The sequence below is a fragment of the Cetorhinus maximus genome, unplaced genomic scaffold (genome assembly GCF_964194155.1).
Source record: "Cetorhinus maximus unplaced genomic scaffold, sCetMax3.hap1.1 HAP1_SCAFFOLD_1176, whole genome shotgun sequence".
NCBI lineage: Eukaryota > Metazoa > Chordata > Chondrichthyes > Lamniformes > Cetorhinidae > Cetorhinus > Cetorhinus maximus.
In genome coordinates, this window is record NW_027597118.1 from 32,373 (window position 1) to 49,043 (window position 16,671).

The 16,671-nt window shown below is 49.1% G+C and overlaps 1 pseudogene; it reads right to left on the reverse strand.

Annotated features, from left to right (window-relative positions):
- Positions 1-2,179: 2,179 nt before the first annotated feature.
- On the reverse strand, positions 2,180-2,350 carry LOC144675820 (U2 spliceosomal RNA; annotated as a pseudogene).
- Between the last annotated feature and the right edge of the window lie 14,321 nt (positions 2,351-16,671).

Sequence of the window (16,671 nt, forward strand, 5' to 3'; positions counted from 1 at the left end):
TGGCTTCACCGTCCGTTTTGCTGCGTGTGGCCGAACACGGGCTGAAGACCCGACAGCCAGCATTGAGCATCAGGACCTTTCTTGCTTGATGCTGCCTCCCTGAAGCAGCGCCTGCAACAGCTTCAAAACCCAACAGGGGGCATCGTCCAGTCCCGGGCTCCGCCCTGACAAGCAGCACAAGTGCACACCAGCAGCAGCCCTGCAGTTGTACCAATATCCAACAGGGGGCATTTTCCAGTCCAGGATTCCACCCTGACAAGCAGCACAAGTGCACACCAGCAGCAGCCCTGCAGTTGCACCAAAATCCAACAGGGGGCATTGTCCAGTCCCGGGCTCCACCCTGACAAGCAGCACAAGTGCACACCAGCAGCAGCCCTGCAGTTGCACCAATATCCAACAGGGGGCATCGTCTAGTCCCGGGCTCCACCCTGACAAGCAGCACAAGTGCAAACCAGCAGCAGCCCTGCAGTTGCACCAAAATCCAACGGGGGGCATCATTCAGATATAAAAACAAAGAACTGCGGATGCTGGAAATCCAAAACAAAAACAGAATTACCTGGAAAAACTCAGCAGGTCTGGCAGCATCGGTGGAGAAGAATAAAGTTGACGTTTCGAGTCCTCATAACCCTTCAACAGAACTGAGTAAAACTAGGAGAGGGGTGAAATATAAGCTGGTTTAAGGTGGGGGGGTGGGGGGAGAGAAGTCGGGCGGGGGGTGGTGTGGTTGTAGGGACAAGCAAGCAGTGATAGGATCAGATAACCAAAAGATGTCAGAGACAAAAGAACAAAGAGGTGTTGAAGGTGGTGGTATTATCTAAACGAATGTGCTAATTAAGAATGGATGGGAGGACACACAAGGTACAGCTCTAGTGGGGGTGGGGTGATATAAGACTAACAGGGCATAAAAGGTATAAATTTAAAAATAATGGAAATAGGTGGGAAAAGAAAAATCTATATAAATTATTGGAAAAAATAAAAGGGAGGGGGAAGAAACGGAAATGGGGGTGGGGATGGGGGAGGGAGTTCAAGATCTAAAGTTGTTGAATTCAATATTCAGTCCGGAAGGCTGTAAAGTGCCTAGTCGGAAGATGAGGTGCTGTTCCTCCAGTTTGAGTTGGGCTTCACTGGAACAATGCAGCAAGCCAAGGACAGACATGTGGGCAAGAGAGCAGGGTGGAGTGTTAAAATGGCAAGCGACAGGGAGGTTTGGGTCATTCTTGCGGACAGACCGCAGGTGTTCTGCAAAGCGGTCGCCCAGTTTACGTTTGGTCTCTCCAATGTAGAGGAGACCGCATTGGGAGCAACGAATGCAGTAGACTAAGTCAGAGGAAATGCAAGTGAAATGCTGCTTCACTTGAAACGGGTGTTTGGGCCTTTGGACGGTGAGGAGAGAGGAAGTGAAGGGGCAGGTGTTGCATCTTCTGCGTGGGCATGGGGAGGTGCCATAGGTGGGGGTTGAGGAGTAGGGGTGATGGAGTGGACCAGGGTGTCCCGGAGGGAACGATCCCTACGGAATGCCGCCAGGGGGGGTGAAGGGAAGGTGTGTTTGGTGGTGGCAGAACTGTTTTTGAAGGTAGCAGCATCAGAACAGATGCGACGGACGCAAAAGAACTGAGAGAATGGGATGGAGTCCTTACAGGAAGCAGGGTGTGAGGAGCTGTAGACAAGGTAGCTGTGGGAGTCGGTAGGCTTGTAATGGATATTGGTGGACAGTCTATCACCAGAAATTGAGACAGAGAGGTCAAGGAAGGGAAGGGAAGTGTCAGAGATGGACCATGTGAGAATGATGGAGGGGTGGAGATTGGAAGCAAAATTAATAAATTTTTCCAGTTCCCGACGAGAGCATGAAGCAGCACCGAAGTAATCATCGATGTACCGGAGAAAGAGTTGTGGGAGGGGGCCGGAGTAGGACTGGAACAAGGAATGTTCCACATACCCCATAAAGAGACAGGCATGGCGGGGGCCCGTGCGGGTACCCATGGCCACACCTTTTATTTGGAGGAATTGAGAGGAGTTAAAGGAGAAATTAAAGGTAAAGGGGGCATCACTCAGTCTGGCACCAATGAGCCTGTCCTGCCACTCAGCACAAGTTCAGTTCAACCAGATCAATGATGGAAAGCAGGACAATGCTCTGAATGACTTTTTCTTCTTTTCAGTTTCCCTTTCACCCTGTAGAGGGCAAAACTGCACCATTCCTGAAGACGCTGCAATACCAGGTCGATGTGTGGAATGGACGGAGAAAGATCCTGTTCCATCTCCCTGCTCCAAAAATCAATTTAATATTTGGTCCCCAGATAAAGGACGTATCGGATATTAAACTGATAAGAACAGATTTTTTTTTGAAAAATATACTTTATTCATAAAATATCTGGAGGAACATTCCAAAACATTTCAAAATCACCATCACAAAAGTACAATCAGATTCAACTTTTACACATTGATCACAAGGTGCATCGATACAATCAATGAATATTACAATCATTTCAATATGGTCAATGCAGACAATCAGACAAAAGTATTGGAGTTATCAACATACATCATGTTGCTCTCTGAGGTGCTTCAATATAATTAGTATTCACTGCAGACATTCATTTGGAGCTGTACAGCCCGAGGGGCTCTCAACATTTCCCAGTCCCTGGGTGCACTGTGGCAGAAAGGTCTTAGACAGCGACCCTTCCCCATTGCGCCTTTGCGGTGGCTGCCCCAAGCTTTAGTGCGTCCCTCAGCACGTAGTCCTGGACCTTGGAACGTGCCAGTCTGCAACACTCGGTCGGGGACAACTCTTTGCGCTGGAAGTCCAACAAGTTTCAGGCAGACCAAAGAGCGTCTATCACCGACGTCCAGACCTTCTTTGCAAAGGCACAACCACAAGGAGGTGAACAACGGTCTTGTCCCCACCACAGCCACCTCAAGGGGAACGTGCAGAGGGGGTGAGACTCCTGCCGTGTTGCGGAATCCCTCCCCAAATCTCATTTTGAGAGCACATCCACCATGTTTGTCCAGACTCTCCCATGTACTGTCATCAAAGCCCTTTGTAATGGAGGACAGGAAGGACTGGGACTCCGTACTGTCTGTGGGCTTCACGTCATACAATCTGACATAAAAGGATTTGCTGATCCTCAAAATGTCGGACTGCGATGACTTTACTGAGCCGTCTTCTTCCTTCAGGCTGCTGATCACAGAGCTCTCTCTGTGTACCTTTTGGAAGAAGAAACGTGAGCACGTCTCATCCTGCTCCACGGAGCGGACTCTGGAACGGAAGATGATCTTGGAGGCCTCCGAGGCAAAGAGCGAGGCTTGCTGGCTCTTCACCTATTGGAGTTCCTCCTTGACATCCACCCCCATCGACTGCAGCTGGAGCAGGTTTTTCTGGAGACAGGAAACGTTCCCCCAGCCTCTCCCTCTCTCTCTTGCCTTCTGAATACCTTTGAGGGTGAAAACCTCTTCATGTTACTAACAAAAACACATGAACATATGAATTAGCAACAGGAGTCGGCTTCTCAGCCCTTCAAGCCCACTTTGCCACTCAATAAGCTCCCGGCTGATCTGATCGTAACCTCATTTCCACATTACCCCCTACCCTCGATAAGCTTTCACCCACTTACTTCTCAATAATTAAAAATATTCAACGATTCTGCTTCCATCGCCTGTTGAGGAAGAGAATTCCAAAGTCTCACGACCCTCTGAGAGAAAAGAATTTCCCCTCACCTCTGTCTTAAACAGTGGCCCCAAATACAAGATTCTCCCACAAGAGGAAACATCCTCTCCACATCCACCCTCTCAAGGCCCCTCAGCTTCTTGTATGTTTTAATCAGGTCGCCTCTTACTCTTCTGAACTACAGCAGATACAGGCCTAGCCTGTCCAATCCTTCCTCATAAGGCAATCCGCCCAATCCAGGTACTAGTTGGGTAAACCGTATCTGAATGGCTTCCAACGCATTGACATTCTTCCTCAAATAAGGAGACCAATAGTGTACACAGTGCTCCAGATGGGGTCACACCAATGCCCTGAATAACTGAAGCATCAGCTCTCTACTTTTCTATTCAACAGTGAGGCCCGAGTGCGCAGGCGCAACTGTTGCTGACGCCTTTCCAGTCAGCGGAAGGAGTTACAGTATTTTCAGTGGTAGCAATAGAATCAACATCAGTGCTGCCTCTATTAAATAGCTCAAGGAACGCTGCTTATGGAAAACAAAGAAAAGATTGCTTTCTATTATTCTGCCTGATTGCGTTGGTTGATCTTAGATTTTTCCTTTCTGATTGTGCAATTTAATTAACGGTAACTCGAAGCATAACCATACCAGTGCACTTTCAAACGCTATTTGGGCCCAATTTCCAGATGACAGTCGAACCGGAATTGTCCCGGCCGGTTTCTGTGCTGTAAACTTGTGTGCAGACGACTGAGATGATATTTACACCAGGGAATGGAAAGAAACATTAAAGATTTTCAAGACATCAGCAAAAAAAAGTCAATGTGAAAAGCTAAGACACTGATGTGAGGGGGGCAGTGAGACAACTGAAAACAAAGAGGACATGTCGCTAAACTCTGAATTTAAAATAGAAAATTCTGGTCAAACAGGTTAGGGACAGTTGCAAAAAACAACACAGCTTCCCCCCCTCCCCCACCCACCCAGCCAAAAGCTGTTTACAGAATGTCTGTGAAAAGAGCTACGCAGAGATTTAAAGAGACACTCCATTCAGCTGACTAAAAGTATCTTCACTTACATCAGTATAGCTCCAAACTCACGATCCAGCTCCATTTTCTCCTGTGCTTCACTTGCTGACTCTGTAGCCTCTCAAGCAGAAGGTTGTGGGTTCAAATCTCACTCCAGAGATTTGTGCACTTAATCCAAGCTGACAGTCCTGTTGGAGGAGATCGGAAATCAAGGCTTTAACAAGTAGCTGAAAAAGATCCCAGGTACGATTCAAGCTGGGGAATTCTCCCTGGTTTCCTGCTGAACATTTATTCTTCAACCAACATCAGTTAAAAGAGGTTATTTGTCATTATCCCGTTGTTGTATATGGGTCCTTGCTGGGTACAAAATAACTGCCACACTTACAACAGCAAAACACATTTCAACACTTCAAAAGTGCTTCATGGAGTAAAGTGTTTGGAATATTCAGTAATGAGCAGAAACAGAATATCTCTGTGATAATACACACAGAAAATGATGGAAATACACAGCAGGTTTTCAGCCTCTGTGTGGAGTAACAGAGTTAACGTTTCAGGTTGTGATGAAAGGTCATTCACCTGAAAAGTTCACTCAGTTTCTCTCTCCAAAGTGATCAAGGTAAGCATCAAGAGGTTTTTCATCCTCAAAGGCACCCAGAAAGCTAGAAAGGAACAGAGGGAAATGTCCCGACTCCAGAAAAACATGCAGAATCTGCTCTGGCTGCAGTCGATGGGGGTCGATGTCAAGGAGGAACTCCAAGAGGTGAAGAGCCAGCAAGCCTCGCTCTTTGCCTCGGAGGCCTCCAAGATCATCTTCTGTTCCAGGGACTAAGGCCCTTGAGTCCTTCGAGAAGAGTAAAACTCCTGGAAGCGACGGCTTGCTGGCGGAGTTGTATTCGGCTCTGTGGGACTGGATCGGCCCATACCTGCTAGAAGTGTACGAGAGTATGCTCCTGGCCGGCAGTATGTCAGAATCCATGAGGAAAGGCATCATCACCCTCATCTACAAGCACAAGGGGGAAAGGGAGGAAATTAGAAATTGGTGACCCATTTCACTGTTGAATGTGGACTATAAGATTCTGTCCAAGGTCATCGTCAATCGGGTCAAATCCGCTCTGGAATTGGTGATCCACCCTGACCAGACCTGCTCTGTGCCAGGCAGGAAGATCTCTGACAGCCTGGCGCTGCTCAGGGATACGATTGCCTATGTACAGGACAGGGGTGTGGATACCTGCCTCATCAGCTTGGATCAGGAGAAGGCCTTTGACAGAATATCGCACACCTACATGGTGGATGTGCTCTCCAAAATGGGGTTTGGGGACGAAATTCGCAACTGGATCCAACTGCTCTACACTAACATCAGTAGCGCAGTCTCAATCAATGGGTGGGAAACAGATAGCTTTCCCATTAAATCTGGAGTCAGGCAGGGCTGTCCTCTCTCGCCTGTCCTGTTTGTGTGTTGCATAGAACCCTTTGCTGAGTCCATCAGGAAGGATCCGGGCATAAGAGGAGTGACGATCCCAGGCAGTGGAGGCACTCAGGTCAAAGCCTCCCTGTACATGGACGATGTCGCCGTCTTCTGCTCGGATCCACTGTCGGTGCGCAGACTGATCCACATCTGCGACCAGTTTGAACTGGCCTCGGGAGCCAAGGTAAATCGTGAGAAGAGCGAGGCCATGTTCTTTGGGAACTGGGCTGACCGATCCTTTGTCCCCTTCACCGTCAGGGCTGACGGCCTGAAGGTGCTGGGGATATGGTTCGGAGGGTCCGGGGCATGTGTTAGAAACTGGAAGGAATGAGTGGCAATGGTAATAAGAGCACTGGGCATGCACCCAAACCCATTCTTAGGAAGGATGAGTGCCCATGAGTAGCATGTTGGCATGGGTCAGTGTGGAGAACAGTTAGGGGCTGGCCATCCCCCATGGACCTCAGGGGTGTTACAGTCAGTGGCAGCTGCCAATGATGCCGAAGTTCGCCAAGGGGGTGAGCCCTGGCTGCATGGACTGAGTGCCTTGCGGGTCGAGTGCCACGAATCGGATGTGCCCTGCGAGATGGTCCTCAGCTGGGGTTGGACTGGCTGCAATGGCGCTGCAGGTAGAGAGTGGACTCACTGCTCCTCTATACTTTCAGGAGAAGACATCCCATAACAATATTGAGAGGTCACAGACTGGCGGGGAACCCCACACCTCCTCATCCTCACTCACTATAAGCAGAAGGCCTTGGAACTCGAGGGGCAGCAAGTACCTCGGTCAACCAGCCATGGTGAGGTTGGGGTATCAGACGAAGGTCAGAGTGCAGCGCACTGAGGTGAGAACTTCAGCTTGTGCAACCATTCTAGTGTAGCCTCTTCATTGATGTGCGCCTCGAACCTGGAGTCCCCATTGACAATCAAAAGACGAGGGCACCATGAAGCAGATCTCCGTTGTCTCACCAGGGTGCCTGGCATGTACAGTGAGAGTCTGATGACTTTCACTAACGACATGTTCATCTTCTCCCTTTTGGGTTCAGCAGCAGGCGCTCGCACTCAGGACCCTGAAGGGCCACCCCTGACCCCGGAAGATCACCATGTTCCCCACGCGCCTGCCTCACACCCGCTCTGTCAAGCAGGCACCAGCGCAGATACCAGCATTAGATGGCCGTCCAGTATCTCAGTGCACATTGGTGAGGGCACTTCACACTCGTTTGAGGTGCAGGCGGAGGCAGAGAGTGCCCAGGGTGCTGGCAGTCGGAGGACTGCTGGAGACCAGGACGATGCTCAGTCGAAGGCTGATGATGAGCCTCTGGAGTCGTCCATTAGGAAGCAGATGCTGGACGTCCAGCGGGGTGTGCGGGAGGATCTAGCGGAGATCTATGAGGGTATGTGCGCCATGGTCTCCGTTATGGAGGAGTCCATGCGGAGCATGACCACTGAGCGCACTGCCTCAGCCAAGGAGAGAGTGGTGACTGTCAGGGAGAGGCTGCCCCAGGGACAGGATCAGGGGTCCCTGGGGATACACTCGGACCTGCAAGCGCTCACACCGGCAATGACCTCAGGTGGTCAGTGTCCGTGTGTGAGATGGATGGGGTACCCAGTATACCAGCTAGGTGCCCGTCCATCAATGGTGAGCAGGGAGGTCCTGAGTGACCTCACGTTGGCGCACGAGCTGCCTGTTGTCTCTGCGGGCTCCTCTCAGGGCTCTACGGATGATGGCAGCAGCCCCTCTGCCCCTCTGCCAGTGACCGTGGCATCTGATGAGGCTGCGGCGACTGGGGAGATGGCAGCCATGGCACTGGCCGCTCCCTCCCAGGTGGGGACAGCACAGGCTCCACTGGCCAGAGGACGACCGCCAAGGTCACCCAGGCCAACAAGGCAGCAGAGTCAGCAGGCTGCCTCCAATGCCAGTGCCAGCGAGGGGGCAGCACCTAGACATAGCACCCACAAATGTAAATTTAAAGCACCTTAAGCACAAGATGGTCTTGTCACGGGTGATGTTTTGTTCCCCCATTTTGCTTTGAGTTTTTTAATGGTGTGACAAACAACACCGGTTAATGTTCAGTTCAGGAATCTGTCACCTGCAACATTAAATGACATTTGATTTTGTGTTATTGGCCTGAGTTTGCTTCATTTGTTCTGCAGGTGCAGCGTAGGCCAATATTTAATGATGCACCGAAATATCGCGAGAGTGCGCGTTGACGTTGGGACGCTCGGCTGATGTCAACATGTTTCATTTCAGGCTCGAGCGAATCGGACACGCGCCCGCCCACCAAGCCAAAAATTCTGCCCATTGAGTTCAGTCTTTAGCCTATTTTGGGCAGTGAAAGAAGTTGTTTTGGACAATGGAGCCCCAAATCCTGGAAAACCGTTCATACAAAAGCACCATTCACTTGCAAATACACCTCTCCACCACTCTCTCTCTCTCTCTCTCTCACTCCACTGCAGCTTTTACCTCACAACATTTTAAACCAGTTCTCTGCTGCCGCTGCTGATACCGCTCTTAAAAGTACAGCAAGCTCCCAGCTCAAAACTCATAGACTTTACACAGCTGCTGACAAGCGTCTAAATTCACGATCACACAATGGTTACGGTGCGTAAGCAGGCCAATCGGCCCATCGTGTCTGTACTGGCTCTCTGAATGAGCATCTCAATACCCAGTGCCATTCTCCTGCCCTCACCCAATAACCCTACAGATTGTTTCTTTTCAACTAATTATCTAATTCCCTCTTGAATGCTTTGATTGAACCACACTCTCAGTCAGTGCATTCCGGACCCTAGCCACTCACGGTGTGAAATCGGTTTCTCTTATGTCACTTCTGCTTCTTTTACCCGTTGCTTTAAATCTGTATCCCCTCATTTTCGATCATTTCACAAGTGGGGACAATTTCTCCCTATCTACTCTCTCCAGACCTCTCATGACTTTCAATACCTCTATCAACTCTCTTCTCAGCCTTCTTTTCTCTCAGGAAAACAGTCTCAACGTCTCCAATCTTACTCCGTAACTGATCTTCCACATCCCTCTTCGGCACTCTCTCCAATGCCTTCACATCCTCCCTAAAATGTGGTGCCCAGAACTGTACGCAGTACTCCAGCTGTGGTCTAACTCGTGTCTTATACAAGCCCCTATTAATAAAGCCTAGGATACTGAACGCTGTGTTAACTGCTCTCTCAACTTGTCCTGCCACCTTTAATGACTTATGCAAATACACACCCAGGTCCATCTGTGTCGACGCCCCCTTTATTTTGTGCTGTCTCTCTATGTTCTTCCTACCAAAATGCATCAGCTCATATTTCTCCACACTGAACTTCATCTGCCACATATCCGCCCATTCGACCAACTAGTCTGTGTCCTTTTCAAGTTCTCCACTGCCCTCTTCACGGTTCACAGTTGCTTCCAAGTTTTGTATCGTCTGCAAATTTTGAAAAATTTTCCTCTACTCTAAGGTCTAAACCATTCATATATATCAGGAAAAGCAAGGGTCCAATACTGACCCCTGGGGAACTCCACTACAAACCCGCCTCCAGCCCTAAAATCATCCATTAACTATTACTCTCTGTTTCTTGTCACTCAGTCAATTTTCTATCCACATTGCTACTGTCTGTTTTATTCCATGAGATATAACTTTTCTCACAAGTCTGTGTGGCACTGTATCAAATGCCTTTTGGAAGTCCATGTACACCACATCAACAGCATCACCTTCACCAACCCTCTCTGTTACCTCTTCAGAAAATTTCAGCAAGTTAGGGAAACGCCATTTTCCCTTAAGAAATCCATGCTGGCTCTTCTTAATTAACCCGCATTTGTCCCTGAATTTTCCGTGCCCGCTGGTGGTGGGCATGATAGGTGGCGCGATCGGTTTCACGATGGTGGGAAGGCAGGTTGTGATTGTCCGCTCAGCCCGCCAACGACAGGCCGCGTTTCCCACCATCGGTCATCGGGAACCTCATTGTAATACACCAGCATATCATTATCAGGCCATCCCGCCAGGCTCTTGCACCCCCGCTGGATCATCCGTCCACGTCAGCGGGAAAGCACGCTGACGTGTTTCACAACAGCACAGAGGTGACGTGCACTTGGCGGCTGCACTTTGGGTAAACTGGAGGTGAGTGAACAGCTCACTGGGGTTGCCTGTTGCTTTCCAGGCTTCAGGGGCACAGGGGGGGTCGGGGGTATGTGCTGCCCTGCCTCGGAGGCGACTTTTGTGGGTGAGGGGGAGTGGGGGGCAAGTGCAGCCTTGCCGTTGAGGTGACTGGTGGCTGAGGGTCATCGTTTGCTGTGCCCTTTACAACCTGGCGCTCCAACAGGGAGACGAGCTGGCTGAGGAGGAGCTGGAGGAGCTGCAGACCTCCTCCGATGAGGAGGACGCCGAAGGGGATGAGGCTGAGGAGGTCCTCGGAGGCGGCGATGACGGGGATGAGGACCTCGCACAGGCTAGACGAGGCAGGCACGCTCGGGAGGCCCTCATAGTTGCTAGATTTGTGGAGGATGATGATGACATGCAGTGAGGAGACACCATAGTCCCTCACATCACATTTGTGAACGTTTGGCTCCCGTCTGGCTTATGGCAGAATGTGAGAATGCTTCTGTCATGGAGACGCAGGGGAGGCCCTAATAGTCACTCAATTGCAGGAAGATGATGATGACCATGCACTGCGCACGCTCCATAAATCTTCACACAGCTTCTGAGAATGTTGCTCCAGCAACTGTGACATGAACGAGTCCTTTGCAGCCCCTGCCCTGAGCTTTAGTGCGTCCCTCAGCACATATTCCTAGACCTTGGAATGTGCCAGTCTGCAACAATCCGTCGGGGACAACTCTTTGCGCTGGAAGACCAATAGGTTTCAGGCCAAAGAGCATCCTTCACCGAGTTGATGATCCTCCAGCTGCAGTTGATGTTTGTCTCAGTGTGTGTCCCTGGGAACAGCCCGTAGAGCACAGAGTCCTGTGTCACAGAACTGCTCGGCATGAACCTCGACAGAAACCACTGCATCTCTCTCCAGACCTTCTTTGCAAAGGCACAATCCACAAGGAGGTGAACAACGGTCTCTTCCCCACCACAGCCACCTCGAGGGCAACGTGCAGAGGGGGTGAGAATGCAGGCGTTTGGGAAGGATGTGACTTGGGGGAGGTTGTGACAAAGCGGTATTGTCACTGGACTAGTTATCCAGCGACTCAGCATAGTGCTCTGGGGAGCCGGGATCAAATCCCATCACGGTAAATGGTGGAATTTGAATTCAATAAAAATCTGGAATTATAATTCTAATGATGACCATGAAACCATTGTTGATTGTTGTAAAAACCCACCTGGTTCACTAATGTCCTTCAGGGAATGAAACCCGCTCTCCTTAGTGCTCTGGCCTACATGTCACGCCAGATCCACAGCAATGTGACTCTTAAATACCCTCTGAAATGGCCCAGCAAGACACTCATTGTATCAAACCGCTAAAATGTCAAAACAGAATGAAACCGGACTGACCACCCGACATGGACCTAGACACCGGAAATGACAATGGCAATCTCAGCGCTGTCGACCTGGCAAAGTTCCCCTTAGTAACCTGCGGGGGCTGGTGCCAAGATTGGGATAGCTGCCTCACAGACGAGTCAAGCAACAATCTGACATGGTCATACTCTGAATCATAGCTTACAGGTAATGTCCCAGACACCAGCATCACCATCCCTGGTTATGTCCTGTCCCACTGGCAGGATTATACCCAGTAGAGGCAGTAGCACAGTGGTATACAGTCAGGATGGAGTTGGTCTGGGAGTTCTCAACATTGACTCTGGACTCTGAAGTCTTATGGCATCAGGTCAAACATGGACAAGGAAACCTCCTGCTGATTAGCACCTACCACCCCTCTCAGCTGAAGAATCAGTGTTCACCAATGTTCAGCACCACTTGGAAGAAGCACTGAGGGTGGCAAGGGTGCAGAATGTACTCTGGGTAGGAGACGGCAATGTCCATTTCGCCAAGAGTGGCTCGGTAGCACCACTACTGACCGAGCTGGCCGAGTCCTAAAGGACATAGCTGCTAGACTGGGTCTGTGGCAGGTGGTGAGGGAACCAACAAGAGGGGAAAGCATACTTGACCTCATCCTCACCAACCTACCTGCTGCAGAAGCATCTGTCCATGACAGTATCAGTAGGAGTGAGCACCACACGGTCCTTGTTGAGACAAAGTCCCATCTTCACATTGAGGATACCCTCTATTGTGTTGTGTAGCACTACCACTGTGCTAAATGGGATGGATTTCAAACAGACCTAGCAACTCAAGACTGCATCCATGAGGCTCTGTGGGCCATCAGCAGCAGTAGAATTGTACTCGAAACAATCTCTAACCTCATAAACCGGCAAGTTCCCTGCTCTGCCATTACCATCAAGCCAGGGGTTCAACCCAGGTTCATTGAAGAGTGCAGGGGGGCATGTCAGGAGCAGCTCCAGGCATACCTAAAAATGAGGTGTCAACCTGGTGAAGCTATAACACAGGACTACCTGCATGCCAAGCAGCAAGTGATAGCTAAATGATCCCATAACCAACAGATCTAAGCTCTGTAGGCCTGCCACAACCAGAATGATGGGGGACAATTAAACAACTCACTGGAGGCAGCAGCTCCACAAATATCCCATCCTCAATGATGGGGGAGCTCAGTCACACCAGTGCAAAAGATAAGCTTGTGGCCGTCAGCCAGAACTGCCGAGTGGATGGTCCATCTCGGCCTCCTCCAGAGGTCCCCAGCATCACAGATGCCAGTCTTCAGCCAATTTGAATCACTCCATATGATATCAAGAAATGGCTGAAGGCACTGGATACTGCAAAGACTATGGGCCCTGACAATATTTCAGCAATAGTACTGAAGACGTGTGCTCCAGAACTTGCCGCACCCCTAGCCAAGCTTTTCCAGTACAGCTACAACACCGGCATCTAACCAGCTATGTGGAAAATTGCCCAGGTATGGCCTGTACACAAAAAGCAGGACAAAGCCAACCCGGCCAATTATCGCCCCATCAGTCTACTCTCCATCATCAGTAAAGTAATGAAAGGGGTCATCAAAAGTGCAATCAAGCGGCACTTGTTTAACAATAACCTGCTCACTGACACCACTCAGCTCCTGACCTCATTACAGCCTTGGTTCAAACATGGACAAAAGAGCTGAACTCCCGAGGTGAGGTGAGAGTGACTGCCCTTGACATCAAGGCCACATTTGACCGAGTGTGGCATCAAGGAGCACTAGCAAAACTCGAGTCAGTGGGAATCAGGGGAAAACTCTCCACTGGTTGGAGTCATACCTAGCATAAAGGAAGATGGTTGAGGTTGTTGGAGGTCAATCATCTCAGCTCCAGGACATCACTGCAGGAGTTCCTCAGGGTAGTGTCCTCAGCCCAACCATGTTCAGCTACTTTATCAATGATCTTCCTTCCATCATAAGATCAGAAGTGGGGATATTCGCTGAAGATTGCACAATGTTCAGCACCATTCGTGACTCCTCAGATACTGAAGCACTCCATGTCCAAATGCAGCAAGACCTGAACAATATCCAGGCTTGGGTTGACAAGTGGCAAGTAACATTTGTGCCACACAAGTGCCAGGAAATGACCATCTCCAACGAGAGAGAGTCTAACCATCGCCCCTTGATGTTCAATGGCATTACCATCACTGAATCCCCCAATTTCAACATCCTGGGGGGGGTTACCATTGACCAGAAACTGAACTGTTCTAGCCATATAAATACTGTGGCTACAAGAGCAGGTTAGAGGCTAGGAATCCTGCAGTGAGTAACTCACCTCATGACTCCTCAAAGCCTGTTCACCATCCACAGGGCACAAGTCAGGAGTGTGATGGAATACTCCCCACTTGCCTGGATGAGTGCAAGCTGCAAAACACTCGAGAAGCTTGACACCATCCAGGACAAAGCATCCTGCTTGATTGGCACCATATCCACAAACATTCACTCCGTCCACCACGACACACAGTAGCGCCACTGCGTACCATCTACAAGATACACTGCAGGAATTCACCAAGGCTCCTTAGACAGTACCTTCCAAGCTCACAATCACTGCCGTCTAGAAGGACAAGGGCAGCAGATAGATGGGAACACCATCACCTGGAAGTTCCCCTCCAAGTCAATCACTATCCTGACTTGGAAATATATCGCCGTTCCTTCACTGTCGCTGGGACAAAATCCTGGAACTCCCTCCCTAACAGCACTGTGGGTGTACCTACACCACATGGACTGCAGCAGTTCAAGAAGGCAGCTCACTACCACCTTCTCAAGGGCAACTAGGGATAGGCAATAAATGCTGGCCCAGCTAGCGAAGCCCACATCCCGTGAATTAATTTTTTTAAAAAAATCTGGTGCTGGGAAACGAGGCAGGCCAAGTGGACTAAATGTCTCTGGGGGAACACTTGAGCAAGAGTGATCATCATATCGTAAGATTTAGACTAGTAATGCAAAAGACCAAGAAGCAATGTAAGGTAGAACATCTAAATTGAAAGAGGCTATTTTCAATGGGATCAGAAGGGATTCAGCCAAGGCAAAATGGAACCAAAGAAAGACAGAAAGAACTGTAACAGAACGATGGGTGATCTTTCAGCAAGAGATGCTTCAGGCACAGACTTTGTACATTCCAACAGGAGGGAAAGGCACAGGAACCAAAACCCAGGCTCCTTGGAAGACAAGAGATACAGAGAAAACGAAGAAACAAAAAAGGAAGGAGGGTGTATGATGCATGTCAAGTGAATTCTTCAAGCAAGAAACAGATCAAATACAATAGGTTAAGGGGAAGTGAAGAGGAAAATATGACTGACAAAGAGAGAGTATGAGAATAGAATGGCAGTCAACGTAAAAGGGAACCCAAAAATCTTCCAGTAGCACATAAATAGTCACCGGGTAGGAGATGGAGTGGGTCCGAAAGGCACTAAGGGTGATGTATGCTCAGAGGCACAGGGTAAGGCTAGAATACTTAATGAGTACTTTGCATTAGTGTTTATGAAAGAAGAGGAAGCTGACAAAATATTGGTAGAGGTAACGAATGGGGTGAAAATTGAGAGACAGGAGGTATCGCATAGGCTGACTACATTTTGAGTCGATAAGTCATCTGATCTGGACGGCTTGCACCCCAGGTTGCTAAAGGAAGTGGAGGTGGAGATAGAGAAAGGGCTTGCCATAATTTTCCAATCATCCCTTAATATGGGTGAGGTGCCAGAGAATTGGAGTGTGGCAAATGTGACACCCTTAGTGGAGAAAGGCAAGGTCAGTCCTGACAACTGCAGGCCAGTCAATTCAACATCAGTTATGAGGAGGGTTTTAGTGACTGAAGGCACTTGGAGATGTTTGGGTTAATTAAGTTCCAGCACAGATTTGCAAAAGGCAGATTGTGCTCGACAAACTAACGGAATTCTTTGAAGTAACAGAGATGGTTGATGAAGGGAATGCAATGGTTTGTCAGCTATATGGGTTTTAAGAAAACCTTTGACAAAAGTACCAGATAAAAGACTGGTTAACAAAATTGTGATGCATGGAATAAGAGGGTCAGTGTCTAATTGGATAAAAAGTGTCTTAAGGTCAGAAAAAACTGATCCTTATTAGCTGATAGTGCAAGGACTAGGGGGCACAGGTTTAAGGTTTTGGCTAAGATATGCGGGGAAACGAGAGGAAGAGCTTTTGTACACAGTGAGTGGTCATGACCTAGAAAACTCTGCTCACAAGTGTGGTTAAAACAGGGACAATGAACTATTTCAAAAAGGAAATTGGACGAGCATTTGAAGGAAAAAAACTTGCAGGGTTTGGGGAATAGAGCGGGGGAATGGGACTGAGTGCTCCACGGACAGTCAGCATAGACTAGATGGGCCAAATTAACTCCTCCTGTGCCATAAATTGACTCTATGGCTCTTGTAAATAACTGGGAGTTATCAATTCAGTCTTGTAATCCTACCCTGCTGCGGGCTTGAAAGGATAAATTTGTTAGGAAGAAAACAGAAGTCAATTGCCCCGTACATCCATTCTGTGGTGCACCGCATTACAGTAATTTTACATCTAATCTCATTTAGGAGTTCAGATTTCTAACATAGCTTGCAATCACTTCCAGGCATTCATTATTCATTATTTCCTCCTACTAAACATTGGCAAGACTGAAGCCATTGTTTCTGGTCCATGCTCCAAACTCCATCCCTCACCCTGGCAACAGTCTCAGAATAAGCCAGTCTTGTTCACAGCTTTGGTGTCACATGCAGTGAACTTCCAGCCTCTCATTCCTGCATCACTAAGACCACCTATCTCCACCTCTGCAACATTGCCCGACTTCACCCCCAACTCAGCTCATCTGCTTTGGAAAGCCTCATTGATGCCTTCACTAACTCTAGAATTGACTATCCCAACCCACTCCTGGCTGCTCTCCCACGTTCCACCCACCGTAAACTTGAGGTCATCTAAAATTCTGCTGCCTGCCTCTCAACTCACGCCAAGTCCCGTTTCCCTATCACCCCTGTCCTCGCTGACCTGAACCTTGACTGTAAAATTCTCACCCTTC